At 39.5% G+C, this 4,511-nt stretch overlaps 4 non-coding genes across 4 annotated transcripts; all 4 read left to right on the top strand.

Moving 5' to 3' along the window:
* The first annotated feature begins 393 nt into the window (after positions 1-393).
* On the top strand, positions 394-475 carry TRNAS-GCU. Its single transcript has one exon. It is a non-coding gene; the product is annotated as a tRNA-Ser (tRNA).
* Positions 476-1,136: 661 nt separating this feature from the next.
* TRNAS-GCU lies at positions 1,137-1,218 on the top strand. The gene has a single exon. It is a non-coding gene; the product is annotated as a tRNA-Ser (tRNA).
* Positions 1,219-1,947: 729 nt separating this feature from the next.
* TRNAS-GCU lies at positions 1,948-2,029 on the top strand. Its single transcript has one exon. It is a non-coding gene; the product is annotated as a tRNA-Ser (tRNA).
* A 729-nt stretch (positions 2,030-2,758) lies between these two features.
* On the top strand, positions 2,759-2,840 carry TRNAS-GCU. The gene has a single exon. It is a non-coding gene; the product is annotated as a tRNA-Ser (tRNA).
* The last annotated feature ends 1,671 nt before the right edge of the window (positions 2,841-4,511 follow it).

The following is a 4,511-nucleotide window of genomic DNA, read 5'->3' as shown; positions in this document are numbered from 1 at the left end:
CATGGGATACAAAAAGAATTCAAAATCAACCTACAAAATTAAACGACTAGTTGATGTCCCAGGTCGAATACATCTAACATACACACCGTGTCAACACCGTTTTGTGATAGTAGAGCTCCAGAGCATCACCCCACCTTGACCAGTAACTGAACAAGGAAAGGAGAAAGGTGTGAGTATAAAAATCTACTTAGTAACCAACCTACTTGTAGGCTGCCGTCGCTTCATTCTTCTACTGGGTTTCCACGACTTTCCTTTGGTCTATAAGATGTTCGGGCTTACCCTTTACTGTGCTCTAACAATTGTGTAGGTCTCGAAGTTCTAACTGATTCCTCATTAAACAACTACCTTTGTTGTTCGTAAAGCCTCTTCGAGATTTGTTCCTAAATCAAAAAAGTCGCTTTGGTCGAGTGGTTAAGGCGTGTGCCTGCTAAGTACATGGGGTTTCCCCGCGATAGTTCGAATCTCTCAGGCGAAGTAAAGATCATATTTCCTTTTGTACTAGCCAAAGGCCACCGCTAAATGATATTGTCCTCGTTGGCAGGTTACCTCACGAGGTATTCAGGCCCTTATTATAATGAATGCTTCGTTCCCATCTCCAACCCATGTTGGATGTGTCATGACCCAATTTTAATTTTAGAGGTTTCGAGATAACGAACTGCGACAACAAGATAAATTTTGCAGACTTTAAAAGACATACAACACCTTCGTCATAAATTTCAAGTTCTTTACAAACGGAAAAAGGGCATGGGATACAAAAAGAATTCAAAATCAACCTAAAAAATTAAACGACTAATTGATGTCCCAGGTCGAATACATCAAACATACAAACTGTGTCGATACCATTTTGTGATAGTAGAGCTCCAGAGCATCACCCCACCTTGACCAGTAACTAAACAAGGAAAGGAGAAAGATGTAAGTATAAAAATGTACTTAGTAACCAATCTACTTGTAGGCTGCCGTCGCTTCATTCTTCTACTGGGTTTCCACGACTTTCCTTTGGTCTATAAGATGTTCGGGCTTACCCTTTACTGTGCTCTAACAATTGTGTAGGTCTCAAAGATCTAGCTGATTCCTCATTAAACAACTACCTTTGTTGTCCGTAGTGCGTCTTCGAGATTTGTTTCTAAAACAAAAAATTCGCTTTGGCCGAGTGGTTAAGGCGTGTGCCTGCTAAGTACATAGGGTTTCCCCGCGAGAGTTCGAATCTCTCAGGCGACGTAAAGTTCATATTTCTTTTTGTACTTGCCAAAGGCCACCGCTAAAAGATATTGTCCTCGGTTGCCCGTTACCGAGGTATTCAGGTCCTTATTATAAGGAATGCTTCGTTCCCATCTCCAATCCATGTTGGATGTGTCATGACCCAATTTTAATTTTAGAGGTTTCGAGATATCGAACTGCAACAAAAAGATAAATGTTGCACACTTTAAAAGACATACAACACCTTCCTCATAAATTTCAAGTTCTTTACAAAACGGAAAAAGGGCATGGGATATAAAAAGAATTCAAAATCAACCTAAAAAATAAATTTCAAGTTCTTTACAAACCGATAAAGGGCATGAGATACAAAAAGAATTCAAAATCAACCTACAAAATGAAACGACAAGTTGATGTCCCAGGTCGAATACATCTAACATACACACCGTGTCGAAATCGTTTTGTGATAGTAGAGCTCTAGTGAATCACCCCACCTTGCCCAGTAACTGAACAAGGAAAGGAGAAAGGTGTGAGTATAAAAATCTACTTAGTAACCAACCTACTTGTAGGCTGCCGTCGCTTCATTCTTCTACTGGGTTTCCACGACTTTCCTTTGGTCTATAAGATGTTCGGGCTTACCCTTTACTGTGCTCTAACAATTGTGTAGGTCTCAAAGATCTAGCTGATTCCTCATTAAACAACTACCTTTGTTGTCCGTAGTGCGTCTTCGAGATTTGTTTCTAAAACAAAAAATTCGCTTTGGCCGAGTGGTTAAGGCGTGTGCCTGCTAAGTACATAGGGTTTCCCCGCGAGAGTTCGAATCTCTCAGGCGACGTAAAGTTCATATTTCTTTTTGTACTTGCCAAAGGCCACCGCTAAAAGATATTGTCCTCGGTTGCCCGTTACCGAGGTATTCAGGTCCTTATTATAAGGAATGCTTCGTTCCCATCTCCAATCCATGTTGGATGTGTCATGACCCAATTTTAATTTTAGAGGTTTCGAGATATCGAACTGCAACAAAAAGATAAATGTTGCACACTTTAAAAGACATACAACACCTTCCTCATAAATTTCAAGTTCTTTACAAAACGGAAAAAGGGCATGGGATATAAAAACAATTCAAAATCAACCTAAAAAATAAATTTCAAGTTCTTTACAAACCGATAAAGGGCATGGGATACAAAAAGAATTCAAAATCAACTTACAAAATGAAACGACAAGTTGATGTCCCAGGTCGAATACATCTAACATACACACCGTGTCGAAACCGTTTTGTGATAGTAGAGCTCTAGTGAATCACCCCACCTTGCCCAGTAACTGAACAAGGAAAGGAGAAAGGTGTGAGTATAAAAATCTACTTAGTAACCAACCTACTTGTAGGCTTCCGTCGCTTCATTCTTCTACTGGGTTTCTACGACTTTCCTTTGGTCTATAAGATGTTCGGGCTTACCCTTTACTGTGCTCTAACAATTGTGTAGGTCTCGAAGTTCTAACTGATTCCTCTTTAAACAACTTCCTTTGTTGTCCGTAGTGCCTCTTCGAGATTTGTTCCTAAAACAAAAAAGTCGCTTTGGCCGAGTGGTTAAGGCGTGTGCCTGCTAAGTACATGGGATTTCCCCGCGAGAGTTCAAATCTCTTAGGCGACGTAAAGTTAATATTTCTTTTTGTACTGGCCTTGGCCCGTTACCTCACGAGGTATTCAGGCCCTTATTATAAAGAATGCTTCGTTCCCATCTCCAACCCATGTTGGAAGTGTCACAACCCAATTTTAATTTTAGAGGTTTCAAGATATCGAACTGCGACAAAAAGATAAATGTTGCACACTTTAAAAGACATACAACACCTTCGACATAAATTTCAAGTTTTTTACAAACGGAACAAGGCCATGGGATATAAAAAGAATTCAAAATCAACCTAAAAAATAAATTTCGAGTTCTTTACAAACGGAAAAAGGGCATGGGATACAAAAAGAATTCAAAATCAACCTACAAAATTAAATGACTAGTTGATGTCCCAGGTCGAATACATCAAACATGCACACTGTGTCGATACCGTTTTGTGATAGTAGAGCTCTAGAGCATCACCCCACCTTGACCAGTAACTAAACAAGGAAAGGAGAAAGATGTAAGTATAAAAATGTACTTAGTAACCAATCTACTTGTAGGCTGCCGTCGCTTCATTCTTCTACTGGGTTTCCACGACTTTTCTTTGGTCTATAAGATGTTCGGGCTTACCCTTTACTGTGCTCTAACAATTGGTTTGAGAGGGGAAGGAAGCATTCCTTATAACTAGGGTGTGAATACCTCTATGAGATCGTGAGGTAACGGGACAAAGTGACAATATCTTATAAAAAAGTATTCCTTATAAACGAGTCGCTTTGCTATTACAAAAAATGAACTTTTCGTCGCCTAGGAGATTCAAACTCTCGCGAGGAAACCCCATGTACTTAGTAGGCACATGCCTTAACCACTCGTTCAAAACAACTTTTTTATTTTAGGATTGAATCTCGAAGAGATACTAGGGACAACAAAGGTAGATGATTAATGAGGAATCAGTTAGAACTTCGAGACCTACACGGTAGCTTAGAGCGCAGTAAAGGGTAAACCCAAACTTCTTGTACACCAAAGGAAAGTCGTGGAAACCTGGTAGTAGAATGATGCTATGCGGGCTTACAAGTAGGTTGGTTACTAAGTATATTTTTATACTTACACCTTTCTCCTTTTCTAGTTCAGTTACTTGTCAAGGCGGGGAGATACTCGGGAGCTCTACTATCACAAAGGGGTGTCGACTCGAAGTGTATGTTAGTTGTATTCGACCTCAGACATCAATTAGTTGTATAATTTTTTCGATTGATTTTGAATTCTTTTGTATTCCAAGCCCTTTTTCCAGTATGTAAATAACTTTAAAATTTCTGACCCAGGTGTTGTATGTCTTTTAGAGTGTAAATTTTTTTATCTTTTCATCGCTTCCATCCCAGATTCAACATATTTGAGAGGGAACAAAACATTCCACACATAAGGGTGTGAATACCTCTATGAGGTCATGAAGTAAGGAGCCAAAGTGGACAACATGTTTTAGCGGTGGCCTTTGGCTAGTACAAAAAAATAAACTTTTCGTCGCCTGAGAGATTCAAACTCACGCAAGGAAACCCTATGTACTTAGCACACACATGCCTTAACCACTCAACCAAAGCGACTTTTTGTTTTAGGAACAAATCTCGAAGAGGCACTAGGGAAAACAATGGTAGATGATTAATGAGGAATCAATTAGAACTTCGGGACATACAAAGGGCCTACAAGTAGGTTGGTTACTAAGTA

This window comes from Cucurbita moschata, unplaced genomic scaffold, assembly GCF_002738365.1.
Source record: "Cucurbita moschata cultivar Rifu unplaced genomic scaffold, Cmos_1.0 Cmo_Scf00080, whole genome shotgun sequence".
In the NCBI taxonomy this organism is placed as follows: domain Eukaryota; kingdom Viridiplantae; phylum Streptophyta; class Magnoliopsida; order Cucurbitales; family Cucurbitaceae; genus Cucurbita; species Cucurbita moschata.
The sequence above is the reverse complement of the archived record's forward strand: the minus strand, read 5'-3'. Positions and strand labels throughout refer to the sequence as shown.